The sequence below is a fragment of the Rhea americana genome, unplaced genomic scaffold (assembly GCF_003343005.1).
Source record: "Rhea americana isolate MKP2758 unplaced genomic scaffold, rheAme1 scaffold_46, whole genome shotgun sequence".
Lineage (NCBI taxonomy): Eukaryota > Metazoa > Chordata > Aves > Rheiformes > Rheidae > Rhea > Rhea americana.
Genome location: NW_028186601.1, coordinates 4,396,774 through 4,415,162, shown reverse-complemented (window position 1 = coordinate 4,415,162; position 18,389 = coordinate 4,396,774). Strand labels below are relative to the sequence as shown.

The 18,389-nt window shown below is 36.6% G+C and overlaps 1 protein-coding gene across 1 annotated transcript in view; it reads left to right on the top strand.

Moving 5' to 3' along the window:
- LOC146589410 (regulating synaptic membrane exocytosis protein 2-like) overlaps nucleotides 1-18,389 on the top strand; it is a 96,338-nt gene that overhangs the window by 63,325 nt on the left and 14,624 nt on the right. The gene's annotated exons all lie outside the window — the stretch shown is intronic.

The window sequence follows — 18,389 nt, the reverse complement described above, 5'->3', positions numbered from 1 at the left end:
TTTGAGTTGTTATTTCAGGGAAGAAATCTTTTGTTGAGTGATAGCTCATCAATACCAAAACCATCCTTACTTTTCATTTGTGGCTGTACTAAAGAAGATTTGAATTTTTTTAATCCTCTTTGTGTAGGTGATAAATGTGCATATTGATTGACAATTTACATGAATAAGCAAAGAATNNACTCTATGTGAATAATATCGTGGGTTGCTGTATTGTGGAAAGGTTATGTACCTCTGCTTCTGTATTGTCCAGAAACATTTCAGCACAATTGGCTCTGATTTTATCAACTAGTATTCTAGATTTACACATTTTACCACATTTCCYTTTGAATCGTGACTTTTATTGTAAATGCATGACATTTTATATTGCAAAATCCATGTAATTTGCTTTATGAGAAMTACAATATTCTTTCTTATTAGCAAAAAATGAGTTTGAGATTTGCTGAATATTCTTGAACTTCTTTTTACCATATAAGAGTATCATCAGAAAAAATAATGCTTTCTTTTAAGCTTCTAATGTTGGACTACCTATAGATAACTTGGAGATAATGGAGATGCCAAAACCAGTTCGGCTGCAGTGGAATGGAGAAAAGGGTATTCTTAAACCAGTTCTCAGAGTGATAAGAAAAAAGAATCAAAGTGTATAGTGTGCAGACTGGGTTGGTATCGGACAATATAGCCATACTACCACCGCCATATATTATGTCATCATTCCTGTGCTCATGTGAGTGGATTTTAGAACTCAGTGAAACTAGCTGTTTATAAACAGTTGTCTTTATGAGCTCCCTACATACTTGCTCCAGGGACTTCTAAAGGGTCCTGCAGGAAAGGATGTTTYGAAGATCTTTTTCTCTCCAGGAGCCCGTTAAGTTCCCCATTTCATGGGTTCTGGAAGTCCTACCTCTCAAAAAGCAGGACCTAATCACTCAGGTTAATCTTCAGTTGAATGTTGTCCCTTACAGAAACTAAAGTCCTTTTTGAGAGGCAACTTCTTGTCCCATATTCCAGTTTATACCCCTGCTTCTTAGCTGTTCTCTGCCCTCAAGAACACTACTTGCTAGGGAAATGAGGTGTCACTTAGTGGCTGCTCTGCGGTGACATTGTGTGAGATTTCTCCCTCTGCCATGAAAATCAGTCTCTTGCCCACTTTGCCCATTTCTCTTATAAAAGTTGTGAATAAAAAGAATAGTGGCTCGGTATCCAGCTTCCTTTCACATGGTGCAGTAAGTGCTCATATTYTTAGTATTTTCTAAGCAATCTTCTAGGGTAGGAAGCAAGCTGAAAAGCACACAGATTGAAATACATATATCCATAGTTGTGTATCATTTAGCATACTAAAGTAATTCCTCTTAAAGATTAGTAATTATCCTGTCGTTGTGACTTGTACATGCAATGGGCAAAACAGAACGTAGAATAAATCGTGAGCACTGATKTTAATCTAGTTCCTTCTGATGGCGTGTTCTGCAACTTGTAATATGCCTGATTTTCCTTAAAAGTTTGTCTTTTTGTATTTATTAAATGAAATGATTATTAATTATTAGTCCTTATAAAACTTCATATATATTCCCAGCTGCATATGCAGGTGTAGCTTTATTGAAGTCCTAGTGAAATTAATGGATCCACTGCATTAGCTTTTGGAGTACTGGAGTACAAAAAGTTGATAAATCTTGGCAGAAATAGCTGTAGAGTCAGATTTTGCCTTCATTAAACTTTGTAAAACTAAAAAATGGCACATGGTTGATGTATAGCTAAAACATAATTGTGTTCTTTTTGACAAGGCATGTTAGTAAACTGAAAGCATGAATCAAACTTCCTAGTTTAAGTTTTAAGGATACCTTCTGTGCAGTTGTTTTGTGTCAATGCTGCTAAGTATTTTGCTTGAAAGGAAGACATTATTTCTGAAAGGAAGACATTATTTCTTATCCAACTTACTTTTAATCTGTTAGATAAATAATTCCGTGATGATGTCAGGGACAAAATCTGGACCTCTTAGATCTTGTGTGTGAACATTCATAATTTTTAATTGCAAGAAATCTGTTTCAGACTGGTCTAAATCTTAACTTTTCTTAACATTTTTCTAATTATCAATCAAAAATATTAATTCTGATAATCATGGTAGTTTTGTRATATCATGTCAACACAGCAACTGTAGTCATGAACCTGCGTTTCACCATCTTAGGTGATGCTCAAGTACAAAAAAAAAAAATACAGCCTCTGCTCCAAGCATGAACAATCCATGTAGTGAGACAATGTGTCGGTCCAGAGGGGGGAACACAGGAGAACAGGAGAAATAAATGTTGCTCCAYATGACAGGAGATAGTTAGGATAAAGGCTTGAAGGCATTTTGACATGAAGGGGAAAACGTGAAAGAAGGAAAATAAGATAGCATTGCGAATGCTTCTAGAGAGCTCTTTTCAAGCATTTGAAACATCAGGGAGAAAATATGAGGTGCTTATTAGAATATACAGCAAGAGGATGATGGGACAAGCCTGATCAGCAGCAGGAGCTCATATTTAGTCTTGAATGAGAAAAGATAGATGTGATAAGGAACAACAGTTAACATTGGAAAATAAAGACAAGCAACTTATGTTCAACTGGATAAAGAAAAGGGATACCTTTGTACTGAGGTAAAGGCTATGTAAAAGGCTATGAAACTTATCTTTTCTACAGTATTCTGGAAGGAGATAGGCTAGGTAGATTGTTAGGGCCAGGGAAAAGCACTGTGATAACGGCATATGAAATTGTGAGAAAGTGGACAAAATATTTAGCTGTATGGATGGACAGAGGGGTTAGAGATGTGAAACAGGAACTATGTGAAAGACACAACTGTGTGGACCTTACCTGAAGCCTGAGTTAAAAGTCCTGCTCACATAAAAGACATGAACAATATGCATGTCCACCATCACTAGGAGGAGAAGTGTAGGAGAGGTCTCAGAGGGGAATATGAAGGTCAGCAATACTGAGCTGAAGGTATTCGCAGAGAGGTGCCAAAGAAAGAGGCTGCCGTATAGGCAGGAGAAGAGGGGAGGGGAGAGGAAAGGGAGTCCTGGGCACTCTCAGTGCTGAGGGGATAGTATTTTGATGTACTGTTGCTGAAGGTGTGTTGGTTTCAGAGATACCAATGATACAGCCTTGTGGGACCCTGAAAGTAAACTAGGTGGACAGAAAATGAGAATCTACTAAAGACATGTTGAATGAATGATTAGAGAAAGAGAAAAATCAAGAGACAATTCACCGTAGAAGGCGAGGGAGGACAACATTTCAGAAAGAGCGTGGTTAATTATAGCATGGCAAAGGAGAGAGCAGTGTACTTTCARAATGTTAGAAGATCATTAAAGACTTCAGTTGAATGCAAAGGATGAAGGTTCRGAAATTGTCTGAAGTGGGACTGGAAAACAAAAACTCAGCAGAGTTATTCTAAGCAATGTGTTCAGTTAATGCAAGGAGAAAGGAGACGTGGCAATAGTTACAGAGCTGGTGAGAACAAGAATAGATGAACTATTTTACTTTTAAAWGGGATATGTCAAAGTATGTTTCTATTACTTAAGGAAAGAGCCAGTGGTAGGCAGGTGGCTAGAAGTAAGAGTAAGGAGTGCAAGAGAGATGGGAGCGAGGGAAATCAGAAGATAGCATGCAGTCACTTAGGCAAATGAGGCAGCTAAGGAGAAATTTCCTTATATATATATATATATATATATATATATATATATATGCCTTAAATAGATGAGAAACTCATTGAGAAATTTCTACATCCATGTGCAGGGGAGAAGGAGGAGAAAACTGTAAAGGAGAAAATGCAGGGACAGTACAAGAAAAGAATAGATTATGTGTTTTGCTRTATTTTGGAAAAAATGAATGTGATTCTGTGTGGAAAAAAAAGAAAGCTAAAAGAAGGAGAAATAGAATTGATTAATTAATAGTAAGATGATAGCACTGAAGAAGGAGAGAATGAATTTGTAGTCAGAAAAAATCAGCTGGGATGAAATTCTTCAGAGGCACTGCATAGCACAAGAAGCAGAGAGGAGATCAGTTTTAAGCAATGGATTTGTTCAGATAAAAGAATTGTTCTCTTCCTAACAGTTCTTCAAGCTCTCCATGTTACTTCTTTTCTGGGCTGTAAAGATTCAACTCAAGCTCGCTTCCCTTTCTATTTCTTTTATGTGTGTGATTCAGTCGAAAACATTTAGAGAATTTAATTATATAGGTTTTGGAACTGATTCCTGATGAGCATTTGTTTCTTAGATTTTCTTTATATTGTAATTTCAGTATTTCAATTTTTATGAGTCTTCCACACTGATTGCAGCTATTATCAGTTAAATGCAGTGTTTTGCAAAGCTGGATGAAAAAGCAGGTCAGTTCAGTCTGTACAAGCTCCTCTGTAGCAGTGGAGGCCAGTAACAGTCTGTGACAACTTACATTCTGGTAAAAATATCAAAAATTGTGCAAGAGATAASAAGCATTAGGAATCTTTTTTCAGTATGCATGTGTTGTTTGGTTTCTTAAAGCTATTTCAGAATAATTACAGTGTTTGCTCAACTGCACTACTGGATGAAACACCTTAGTGGTGCCTAATCTTTCTGGCAAAATAAGACATATATTTGTATGGGAAAACTGTATTTGGGAGCTCTTTCCCTGTTGCGTGATCAGTCCTTTTCCAAAAAAGCAGTATAGGCAGACTGTGTACTTGAGAGGTCCAGCAATGACTTGCTAGAACTGCTGGGTTTGTGCTTCTGCAGGTCACTTAAACCACACACAAATAGGCCAGTCACTTCAACACAGCATACACAACTGGTAAATTCCTGGCTGTTTCCTAGGTATTTTGGGAAACAGCATAGTCAGAAACATACTACCATCACTAGAACAAATTCAGGCTCTGTTAAGCACTCAGGAGCCTCTCCTAAATGAGCAAAAGCAGGTTATAGCAGGAAGAATGATGGTGGCAGCAGCAGTGCGTCCTCAGCTGCCAACCTCCCCTTTCCTTCCTGTGACTGAGCCTGCTCTTGGCACAGAGCGAGATGGGGTGAGTCCTGAAACGGGGCTCAGCAGAAATGGCCAAGAGGTGTTGGGATGCTGCCACTGCCATAACAGGCACCCCTTAAGCCATTAAAGTTCACTCAACTTTCTCTCTGCTGTGATAGGAGAGAGAACTTGGCTACAACTGTTTAATATGAATGTTTATTAGATTTTTCAAGGATGTCACATTATTCAGGCAGTTGGAGAAAGGATGCTGGACTGAGTGCTTGAATAAAAAAGTATCAACATTATTCTGTGTACCCCCAGCATAGCTGTTCTGTGCACTTCTAATTAGATAAGCAGAGAGCTGTTTACTATTTACCAGTTTGTGGATCTGAAATCAAGATAGCTAAAGCCAACAGTTGTTTTCAGTTAGATTTTTTTTAGTGTTGTTGGCTGTGTAAAGAGGTTGTTAGTAGTTCATGACAAGTTCTTATCCCATTTAAAGCATGAATTCAAAAACATTGCATTCTGTTGCAAGTTGGTTAACTTGTTTAAATGTTCCACATCAATGCAGATCTCGAAGCATTGTGATAGCAACTGCATCTGCAACAACATATACAGCCAATAATTTGGCCACCTTTTTTTGCACTTACACAAATGACACACAGGAGAAAATTTTCAGTGACTTCTGAAGAAGTATTATGGAAAAGGATATCAATATATCAATGGTTTGGAAGAGAACTATATTAATTCATATATTCGTTGTGAAATCTGTACCGAGAGCAAAATACAAATCATTGAAGAAGTCTAAGTCACCTGATTCTAAAATATTCATCACCATCCATCAAACCCATAGGGAAATCTTTTTTTCCTGTTACTTTTCAGTTAGCACAAATGATGTATAAACTTACCTTACAGCTATTAAACTTATTGTTATCCACTGAGAAATACTGAAGTAATCAGTTTGGATGTATACATCATTTACAAGTCCACACTGAGAATTACCGCATTTAGAACAGTCTGTATTTTTAATATGGTGCCCAGAAAGGAACTCTTGGACTTTTTTTTTTTTTTTTTTTTTTTTGACAGCAATACAGTATCTTTCACGACTGCTTCCCTTTCTATGGAACTCCTACACTTCCACCTCTGTGGAGTGTCAGCCGTAGCTTGTGGTCCAGACAACACTGATGTGAACTCCTATTACTAAAGGTTATTTGAAAACAATGCACCAGTATTTTTTAAAAAAGATGTAGATGAAAAGCTATTGAGACATGCAAGAAATAGAGATGAGCATGAAAAATTAAAATGTGGACTTGATGCAAATATAATTATTGAAATTTTTGTTTTTGCACTTTTAAGTGTGTTTTAAAAAAGCTCATTTTCTAAGTCCTAAAGCTTGTCTTTTAAAACTTGTTTGAATTGTAAGTTCTTCAGTGGACAGACTTTTTCTTTCCCTATATTTGGACGAGGTTCAGCACAATAGGTCCATGAAACAATAGCAAGAACTAAATGTGGGGGAAAAAACTATAAAATTAAGGAATTGAATTAGAAAACTCCTTAGGCTTTTCTTTCTTTCATGTTTGTGATTCTGTGGTTCTGTCTTAGTTCTGTACATTTTCACTGTTTCAAAGAATTTTAGCTGAGTATTATTTTTGAATGGAAAAGTAAAACGATTCTGTAAAATTTATTTAATTCTTTTTTGTGATTCCTCTAAATGTACTTCATTAAAACTGGTGAATAAGATTATCAGCTTTCTAATAGACAAATACAAATTTCCTTCTTGTTACTTCATAAAGATATTTCTAAAATATAGGTACTGCTTTTGTCCCAATATAGGCATCTTGTTGGTATTTCTTGTTAGTAATATGATAACAGCTATGGGTTAGGCCCTTGTTCTTCAAAATTCTAGTCAAATCAAAGGCTTTCAAGAAGGTTGCTTGAAATTCATTGAGATGATCCATCTGTCCTAAAATATTTGCAGGTGTGACAGCCTTTTACCTGTGTAAATTCAAGGCCATTAGTGATAAACCTGGTATCATCAGTGTTAAAGCCTATTAAATCTCCAATGTTTAGGATCTATTCAAATCTATCACTGGTTCCAGCTGTATGACGGCAAAGGACTTTAACACAGATAGAACTGAACGTCTTCAGAAACTGCAAACCACATACAGCCTAAGGAGATGTACTAGCAAGACTTAAAAGATTTCAGTTGTTCAACAAAGGACTGATTTTTTACTCTTCTTGAAGGTGGAGAGTACCAGACCACATATAGCAGGCATGGAGCGCAGCAGGAAGACTGTCTGGGTCTGGGAGCTTTGATTCATGACAGAGACTTCTTATCATGGTCACCTAATGAAACTGTCTTTGCTACTGATGCAGGCAGTGGTGATTTCAGGCTTTTCTGGTCTGTCCTTATGAAAATTGTATTACAGAAACCTCAGTCAAATAAGAGAAATCTTTGTAAGCTGCTTGCTGAGAACTGTTCACCCAGTCAGAATTGTGTTTCTGACAGAAAAGGAGTAGTTATGGCAGACATCGATCAGAATAGCACTTAAAGGCACAATGGGTTGAGAAGTGATGTCAGGTCTCAGAAGTGTTAGAAACTTTTTACATTTGTCTGAATTTGGACATCCTAGTTGTGTTGGCAGTACAAGAAAAATCAAAATTGAGTAAGAGTAGGTGTCAGGAAAGGACCTTTGAAGCCTTCCCTGGGAGAAAAATCTCACAACCTCATTTTCCTACGACTATGAAAGATACATTGCAGGCCCATCTGGCAAGTATGATATTTTAACTAAAGGTCATAGGCCCAGGGCCAGCCTTATTTTTATTTATTTAATATGCATTGTAAGATGATGCTCCAGGAGCATGCCATTGACCATCTGTCTGGTTTTAAGGTTATTCGACCAACGTTATCCGAATGTTCTGGAGTTTAGTACTCTCATCATGCCTGCATGGTACTCTTACTCATCTAATGGAGAGTGTGTCCATAAGGTCCATAAAGCACTACCTAAACAAGCAGGAAGATGCTTCATAATGTGGCCTGTATTAGTGAACAAACTGCTTATGCGCTTGGGTTATCACTGTGAGCCCAGCACTTCCCGTGAACATACTTCTACAGCGACCCACAGTAAACAACGAGCTCATGCTCCAAATGTGCATGTAGACCCAGTAGTTGCTTAGGAGGGAGCTCTGCTCTTTCTAGGCTAGAAAACCAAGTTTGCAGAGTTCAGAAAGATGTAAATCAAATTTCCTCACAACACTTTCCTTTTATGATGGTCTTTAGTTTTGTGTATGCCTTTCTAATCCCCCCTCCCCGAGGCCCAAAGTCACTCAAAGTCATTTTGTCAATGTGACAGAAGTCAGACAGGCGAGATCACAGTGTCCCAGATAATGTCTCTTTGGTTGAGGTAATTATGGCTTCAGATCTCTTGCTCATGTCCATTTAGCTCTWAGTCCCAGAAGATCAATTCAAAGAGAAGCTATGGTTTTTTGAGATGTTAGCAGTGTCTATTCTGATCCTGATTTTTTTTTTGCAGTCCTCGAGCAATCTGGATTTACAAAGAATGGAGGAAATGTCACTGTTCCTTTATTCTTTAGACCCCCTCATACCACTTTAGCTGTGCAGAAGACAAGGGGCCTGAGCAGCGCCACTTCATACGCTGCTGAGCAAATAGTCCAGCCTTTGATGAGTGAAGTGTAGATGCAACTACAGTGAAATCCATATTGACTATGACAACTGAATTAAACAAAGCCCTGTCAGGACATCCAGTTCTGCTCTGTGTATTATGTGATTTTCCCCTTAGTGTGGTCTCTGTAGTGCCGGCTATCCAGTTCCTGCATGGTCGTCTTCAGAAGTTTTCTAGCTGTCAGTGTTTGCTAAATAAAAAATCTTCCTTTTAGATGATTTCAGTTTAACAAATAAAGATGACATGGTTCCTCTTACCCTGAGGCAATATGTGATTTCTCTAATCTATGTATATTTTTGAGAGTTTATACCTTCAAGTTCAAAACTTTTCTCACTTTCCAGACTTGATTTTACCTTATTTCTCTGGTAGTTTTAGGTCTGGGGAACAGAGTAGATTTAGGGTTTGCTTTATCTACTCACTGCTTGCTTTTCATTTCAAAGATTTTTTTTTTTTTTTTTTTTTTTAATTCTGCAGGGAATAAACCTAGCCAACATTAAGCAAGCTTACAGTACAGTTGTGTTTTGTGATTTAGTCAGCATTGTTAGTATTTATAGCAAAATTATCCCTTCTGAGTTATCTCTGTTAGAGGACTGTAGTTCAGGAATATGTTCAAATAAGCACATAACAGTCCAACCTTCAATTTAAATACAAACCAGGTGCATTTGTGTAAGAGGCACTCGGTCAAATTGCCCACTGTCAGCTTTAATTCAGTAATCCTACTGTTAACCTGCTAGTAAGAATGCAGGTGCTTTTTTTGGCAGGTTGGGTTAAAGAAAATACTCAGCTTCTTAGCTCTCAAATTTTGGATGATATTCTACAAAAAATTCTGTCTTTGTTTGGAATTCTGATTCCTTATTGCTAAGCTTTCAGCACTCCGATAAACTGCTTATGTTTTACGAATGTGTATCAAACTAAAATGAGAACTGATTAAAGCAAGGTTTTTGCATCTTAGCTATCATTCTTTCTAGTTTTCCTTGGAACTCATATATATATATAAAATATTTTCGTTCACTATGTAAAAGGAAGAGATTTCTGTATAGATCTGCTAACAGAGTGGTAAAGCTTTTCAGTAACTTTGTGAAGGAAGACTTGAAAGTTTGTTAACAGTAGATGAACATGAATATAATATTTTCATTGACCTATAATTTTAATTTAATTTAAATAAAAAACATGTTATGGATTGTATTTTTGAGTAAAACCAATGGCCAGTTATTCTTTCTGAGATAGCAAGAACTTTTATTAAAAACTGCTAAAGTGCTGTTAAAAATTCAACTGCTAGTTTTTGGGAAACAGTTGTCTATTAAAAAGTTTCTCCTCCATCACTCACTTATTGTAGCGATATTTGATAATTAATGCAACAGCATGGCCATGAACAATTTTAAGATTTTTTCCTAGTAAAGAAAATCATCCTAGGCATGATACAGAAAAAGCTATAAATCTGTTGGTTTATAAAATGCAATGGATGGGAATGTCCAAAGCTGGATCTATGAATGAGTGAGGAAGATCCAATTTAAGTCAACCTATGTACTGTAACTGGTGAGGTATTTCTGCTTTGTGATTAAAGAGACTTTTAAAACAGTTATTCCCTTATTGTAGAAATACTAGGTTGTTTTTATTTTCAGATGTGTACACATGATTTCTCCAAATAGTGACATACATAACAAAATACTTTATCATGGCTACTTTATTCACTAATTAATTTCTCTTGAAAAAGACAAATATTCCATGATCAGACCAGTCCATTAAAAAGATTTACTAATTACAAGCTCAGTTGTTTTCTACCACCTCTCAAGAAAATAAACCTAATAATGAAGTCCATCCAGTAACTTTTCAATATTTACATCACCACCGAGTTGAGAGGATAATTTTTGGCCAAGTAAGTCTCAGGAGACTAAGCCATTATAATTTCAAACCTGTAGTGTCTCTCTAAGATGTAAATTGGCAGATGACTCCATGCATTGGCCAGAAGCATTGTTCTTACGGAAATGTTACTTCCTACATCACAGCTGTCCGCATAATGCTATTTCTGTTAATTTTTTCAGCAAACTAATGAAATGAGAACCTTTCCAAATTTTATTCCAATATTAAGAACAGCATTAGAAATCCTTTCCTGCTTGTAAAAAAGCTCTAAAAGAAATCCTCAGTGGTCTTCCAGTCTCACAAGGGATAAGTGTAAGAAAATACCTTTTACAACAGTTGAAAAATGGTTAAAATCCTTTCCCTGGGACATCACAGTACATCACTGAACTGCGCACTTTGCAGAGTGCAAGTGCTTTACTTTAGTTAGGGATCATTTACCAGAGAAGTAAGGTGAATGATAGAGAAGTATTGATACTGAATTTATATTGGGAAAAAGAGAAACCTGCAAAATTCCCCAAATGACTTCAGTGTCAGTCTGATTCTCTTAACACATATACGTATGGCACAGAAGCAAGATGATATGGTCTCATTTCTAGTTCAACAGTAATGAAGATTGCAGAAAAATGAAAGAAATCCTCAGAAATCCCATTAACAAGATACAATTGATAGTATTCTCCTTCATGTTTAAAAATATTAATAATACTGCAGATTGGAAAAGTGTGTTCAGTAATATTGTTTTAGTAAAATGTATTTGTAGCTAGATTAAAAACAAAAAAATTGAGATCATCATGATAGTTTATTTAGTCTTAAGTCATACTTAGGAACATATATAGTAACGTTTTTATTTATTCTTTGTAGAAAAAAGTGGTATTTTTCTTTGTGATTTGTTAGTGATTTTGCAGTCACTGAGTAAGTGTAAAAATTCTGTACTACGTACTGTGCTGCTTTCTGCCACAGACTGTCACAGTTCAGGGCTAGGGTATGATTTATTTTAAAAGTAAGTTTTACATAATGTTAGCTGTACTTTATTCTGGAAGAACTCCTACTGATGTGGTGTCAGCTTACAAGGTTAGTAATGAGGGAAGAGGCTTTTTACATCTGCCAACAAAAAATATCTGTCTTGAAAGTATGTTAGTGAGGAAAATGATGAAAGGAAGAGCAATGAAAGGTGGATTGTGATATTATTTTAACAAATGAGATAAGAAAAGGAGAAGTGTTCTCTTTACAAGAGTCCAATTACTCTTTTGATAATTCAAGGAGACAAAAATGTGACAGTGCCAGAGGATGCCTGAGAGAATATGATCTGTGTTTGTTAAATGACTGTTTGTAGTAAGAAAAGATTTGTCCTACAAGCTATGTACAAATCCACATAATCAAAACTTTTTATCTGGAAAATAGTGATGTAAGGTGTTTTTTACTTGGCTTTGCTCCCAAACTGAAAATATTCTCTTTGATTTGAGTTAGTGCCTATTGGCCTTGTTTCTTGTGTCTTGTCTTTGGAGAAAGACTGGACCAGTAGATAATACCTAGTTTTAGTTTACCCTTTTCTTGTTGCTGCCTGTTGGATTGCTTAATGTACAGAAGAAATGGACAGTACCTCCCTGTTCAACAACGTACAATGCCTGCGGAAATCTTAATACAGTTCTTTAACATGTGGAACTTCGTGATTGCTTTTTATAGCAATGACAGCTTTCAGGGGAAAGTCACTGTAGTTCCTCCATCCCTATTCTGGTTGGTTTGCCACATACTTTAAATCTCAACAGGCATGATAAAGCATAAGGACTCCCAGGTGTCAGATTTATTTTTTTCTTCCCCTCAGCATAAACAAAATATTCCTGAGGAAATCTGGCACTTGCAATACTAATCAGCCAGTTTCTGTAAGAGAGTTTCTGTTTCTTCAGGCAAGAGCCTGACCAGCTAGTGATACCATCCAAGATTTACAAATGGTTAGAAAGCAGGCAGCCAAAGACTGCAGTTGTTTGACTGTGGAGACAGGAGGACGTTTCCCACTTGGTAGATATGAAACAATGAGGATTCAGTGAGTCTGCAGCTGCTCTCATGGAAAGTATGACATCAGCCAACAATATTATTTACTGATTAATTCTAAAATACGTAATTTCTGCAAGCCCATTAAATATGCCTTTGGAGCACAAATAAGCCAGTCAGAAATTTTGAGAATCATAACAGTGAAGTTTCTGACTGTTTTTTTTTTGKTTTTTTTTTTTTTTTCCTTYTTAAGATTCAAAAATCAACCACTCTCCGCTGGTCCACTGATTAAAACAAGTTTTATAAGGAAGCTATTTTTCTAGGATCTGGTAGCATTTGTCCACACTGTAGTCCATCTTGTATGATACAAGATTTCCCAGCTACACTGCTGAATACCAGCTGGCTTTGAGGCACACTCCTTTTGCATTGTAAAGTCTGCCCTCTAGTTAAACGATTTAACCCAAACCACATCGTCTGTCATCTGTCCCCTTCTTTCATGGTCAGATAACAAGGAAATGGTCTGTCTAAAGCAGGAGATACCAAGATTGAATGAAACATGTTCTTGTGAGATCTGCTTCCCTGCCACCCTCCTATGAGGATTTCCTTCGGCACTCTGCAGTATTCCCCTCTGGCTGATGTATCAACTCCAGAAGAGATCATTTTCCAAAGACCAGATCATAGGCATTGTATTTTGGGAGGGTTTCTCTGCCAGTGTTTCCTAATCTGTCTGGATTTTGCACAGGTATTGACAAACCCCAGGGAGAAGAACCAGGTAGTTTCTGATTAGCTGCTCTTATAGGAGTCTGTAAAACATAGACAACAAACACAGATGAATTATTTAAGAATGCATACCTTAAAATTTATCTGTAACACATATGGCCACAAACAGTTCAAGTGAAGAAAATACTTTGTAAAATACATAGGAAGCCAACTTACTCAATTTAACCCTGACTATTTGGAATAATTATCACTTGGGAAAGTACAAACATGTCGAATACCTGTTTTGAGTTTGCTGTAAGTAGGCTGTTCTGATTAATGATTAGACTTCAAGGTTTATTTACGCTTAGCTGTTATGTCATTTAACTTGCATTTTAGTCTTCCCTGTGTTTGTGATGAGATTACAAAAGAATACTGAATTTTAGCACAGATGTGTAAAATTACCTCCCACAACTGAGAAGAGCTAGAAAGGGACATGACTGAAGTGGAAGGCCAAGTAGAGGAATCATTCCTTTTTCTCTACTCACTTGAAAATTCAAGCACTGAAGCATCTCACTGGAGTTTCTATTGTACTTATACAAACACTTGTCTGCAGTTCTGAGTGCCTTCAAGTGATTTCTTGAATTTAGGGGTAACTTGGGCATTCCCTTGAGCTTTGCCCACCGCCCTGCTGTTGTTGACTGCTGGGTGGTGCCCCAATAAGCCAAGGTCGGCAGCTTGTCAAGTTCACTCTGTTTTCTGTTGCTGTTGCTGCAGGCTGCCAGGCAGCAGAAGTTTCTGTATTTTGGATTCTAACAAGGGTAATAATTATGTTGTTATCCACATATGATTGGGAATAGGATAATTCATTCTTGGGTATTTACCTTTCAGTTTTGTCTCCCTATACATACCCTTGTTGTAATGGACTTTTTTTTTAAATAAATATCTTCCATGGCACCTTGAAAACTATATTTTTAGTTTAATTCTATTCCTTTTCTCATAAATTATTTAATGACAGTTTTAAAATGCTGTGGTTATATACTTAGATGTTCCAGGTTTCACAGTTTCCCAAAGTAAAAGCATTTTCATTTCAAGTCTTACACAGTTTGGACATCATCTTATATCCGTGTGTCCATATCACCTATGACATAAGTTACATGCATGTTTACAATTTAGAGCTATATTTAATTTTATTCCATTCTGTCACTAGCTATTTATTAATATACAAGGGTCCAATCTTATAATTAGAATCCAGACTTACAGACCAGAAGAATAATATAGATAGATAGATTATATAGATGATATAGATATGTGTGTTTGAGGAGGTGTATACATGTAAAGAAAACTCAGTGGATAAGTCAGTTTTGTTTCTGGTTAAGAGAAAAGGTTGTGGGATTTACTGTTTAAAGTCCCTTTTTTCAGTACTATTGCTTTGGCAAGGCACCAAACCTGAAGTAAGCCACACCCTATTTTTTTCTGGGAATAATCCCTTTCTGGCACTGTCACAAGTCAGTCCTGGTAGAGGGATAGCTTAATGGGAGAAGATAGCAAGCATCTACCAAGACTGATTACTGAGTGAGGGCTTGGATGGCCAGAAAGTATAAAAGAGAGTTGGGTTCAGACTGTTGATGAAGGATCTACTCATGAGCACTTCAGATATACTCTGAATGGTGCTATAAGCCATTCAGAGTTCCCTCAGTACTTATTTCTCAGACCTTCTTGGAGAAAGAGGGATCAAAGAAAGACAACGTCACTGCTATGTGATGACTTTTTGAAGGAGACGTTTTCTAGGTGGGAGCACAGCAAAGATGTCTTCCCTGCTGTTTTTTTCAGGAAAAATAAACTTGAATTAAAGGAAATATTTTTAGAACCCTATTGGAAAAGAAAATAGGGTTTTGTGGATGAGTGTCAATATTAGTCATTTATACCAGCATTGAGGTATCCACACAATTCTCTAAATCTAAATTCCCTTTTCCTTGAATTCTCACTCCTACTTTTCTTAGTTGGTCAGCAGAACCTGGCTGAATTAAGTCTATCTCATAGTTAGTAGGTATAGAGAGCAAATTTTCATTTTGCCATACTGAAGCCATTAAACAGCAGCAAAGGAGCAGATCTTACTAATGCGTAGTGCTTTCATAATTAACTACCTGGTGAAATTATAACAACTTTTTTTGCATGCCAACTTTTTAAAGCATGTTGTTTTCTTTAATAGGGATAATTGTTGCAATCCTTTGCATTGTAATAGAATTACATATCTTGGGCAAAGGCACATGAAGTACTTCAGTGTGGTAAAGGCACATTAGACTCAGGAAATGGGAGCTTTCTTCTCAGTACAACTTATGTGAGAAAACAGATGATTTCTGTTTTCACGGCTATGACCTTTCCTAAAAGTTAATATCACTTATAAAACCATATGACAGGAACCTACTGATTTTTTGGGTGTCGTTCTTGAAAAAATGCTTTAGTGAAATAGGTTTTTCTGCAAACAGTAGGAATAATACTCCTTCTGTCAACATGTACTGTGAGAATTAAATCCTATGTGACATATCAGAGACTGAATAAAGACTTACACTACAGCTTTTTCCCAAATGGGAAGGTCTCTCTCCAAGGATCTGTTTTCAAAATAGTTCAAAACCAAGAACTAAATAGCTGTAGTTTTCTACTCCTATGTCAAATTTGAATACACCTGATTAAAAATTTTTGAAAAGGAGATCTGACAGACAACACATTCACATTTATCATATTTGCTTAGAAAACATGGGTTAAAAATAGCATTAATGATTAAAGAGCTATAATTTTCTGATTCTTAGAAGAACTTTGCACAAGAAAATGTTGAAGATTTGAGCTCTTCTTGACACGATCTTTCCTTGCTCTCTCTGATATTTATTACGTGCAAGATAGTGTTGAAACTGAGAATTACTTTCTGTAGCATCTCCTTTCAATGAAGCAATACCTAAAGGTGTTAGTTTAAAGGAAAATATAGCATGTGATATAATCATCTTATGAATGAGTTGTCATAGTGTTAAAAAGCCCTAGAAATAGAGATCCACTTTTTTTTCTGTGCCTTCCTGTTTACCCACATCCTATCCCACTTTTTTTAGTGTTAAATTTACCAATGTGCGTCAATATATACTAATATATAATAAGAAGAAGGAGTGAAAAAGGATATGAAAAGAGCTTTCCAATTACCACTGATTTCAAACCTTTGTTATTATCTGTCCAATTATGGACACTATGGCTATCTCTCAACTTGCTTCTTAGCTGTTGATACTACCTCAAATTTTCCCTGATAACTTCCTTAGGAATATTGGGTGTGCTTCCTTAGCACACTCAACATTTTTTGACATCATGCCTAAGGTCTGCTTCCTAGATAAACCAGCTCCTGCATTTCCCCTGTTCATGCTGTGGCTTGACTCCAAGCATATTGTCTCCTCATGCAAATGCAGCTATCAACCAAAGGGCAAAAAACTTTACAGATAGCTCTCAAATATCTTAGACAGTTGGGTCGTTGTTCCAAATTGGATACCTCATCTCACTTCCCCTTGAATCAGCTGGAAGGGACCCAGTAATGTCTTTGCTTTTGAGGGCACTGTATTAATTTATTGGATAAGTTTTATCGACAGCACATTTATTGTAAAACTTCATAAAGAAGCAACATTACCTTCCTTTTTTGAAATAGATTTAAGCCATTACAGGAAAGGAGAAAATAGTGTAGCTATGCCTAACTATAAGCAAAGGAGTCCACAATTACCCATGCCAGATGTGAGCACTTCCACAACCTCTCTGTTCAGCCTAAAGGCACAGAAATGAATGACAGCTGTCACAAAACTATTCCCCAGCCAACATAGCTGCCCTATCAGGCAACGTGGGTATTTTCATACTCCCCGGACAAAGAAGCAAATTTGTATGTGTATGTGTGTGTAGATAGATAGATAGACACAGACATATATATGAATTCATAAATGAAATCCGCTCCAGAGCCCTTTGCTGAAGGGTGAAGCCTCACAGCACTAGGAATAGCCTTTGGAAAAAGCTATTGTTTTGGAAAAAAATATTTAAAAAGCAAAACCAACCTTTTTTAGCCTTTATGTAGTGATGATTTTAATTAATCATTTCCCATGATTTCCAGAAATATGCCACATTCTTTTTCTCTATGGATTGTCTGGCACTGTATCTAGCATGGCTTTATTAATGAGATATGTCATACTGAATGGAATAATAGAGATCTAAGTTCTGTGCAGGAAGTTTCAGTGAAATCAAAATATCCTTTGTGTATATTATCAGGCCTACATGTGCTTTCAGGTTTCCAGTCTGGGGTAATTCTCCAGACATATCACATGGCAGGGCAAAATTTGAATATGTATTGCTATCCTCACTGCAGACTTTAATTTCTGTGCAAGGGAAAAGTCCCTTAATCCGAACCACTGGGAAATCAGGCCCTGGGTCCACTATGCATCAGCCTGCCCACAATTTGACCTTCTGTCTGATGGCTTGAAAACTGTGTTTTTCGCTTTGTACGTCCTGGGATATGATACCCTCACTATGGCATTTGTGTACAGCATTCTTTTGATCTGCTCTCATTAAAACATTTCATTTGCTTTTATATTTCTGAAGTGTCTTGCCTGTTTAGATAAACAGATAAATAACATTTTGTGGATGTCAGCACCATTAACAGAAGAAATTACCATTAAACAAGCATCTTGTCATAAGAGCTAAAAGCTGGGACAATAATTAACAACAGGAGACTCTTTCAGTCTTTCAGTACTTATGTTTCTTCAGTGACAATTAATACTTGGAAATAATGGCAATTATAGGGGGATGGCAACTGTCCAAYATCATTAGATTGCTCTGTCACCTCAACAGGAAAAAGTGTGGACAGAGGTAAAAACTTGATACTATAATAGATGAATCTCAAGAAGAGCATAGAAGAGACATACAAGAAAGATGGGGATAAGCTTTGTACTGAAGAAAATTTTATTTTAACCTAGCTTTTTTTTTTTTACCCTATTCTCAGATCTTTCTCACATGCTATAGTTACTGCAGAAAGATCGTGAGTACAGTAGAGGGAAGCCAGGAGGTGCTTTTGCTCTAGCTACCTAAGGGTCTACCATATGGAAAAGCATGGAAAACATTTCTTATATTAACTATTGATTATTTACATTTATAAGCTATTATAATAAGATGTCAACATATTAAAATACTTTCTAG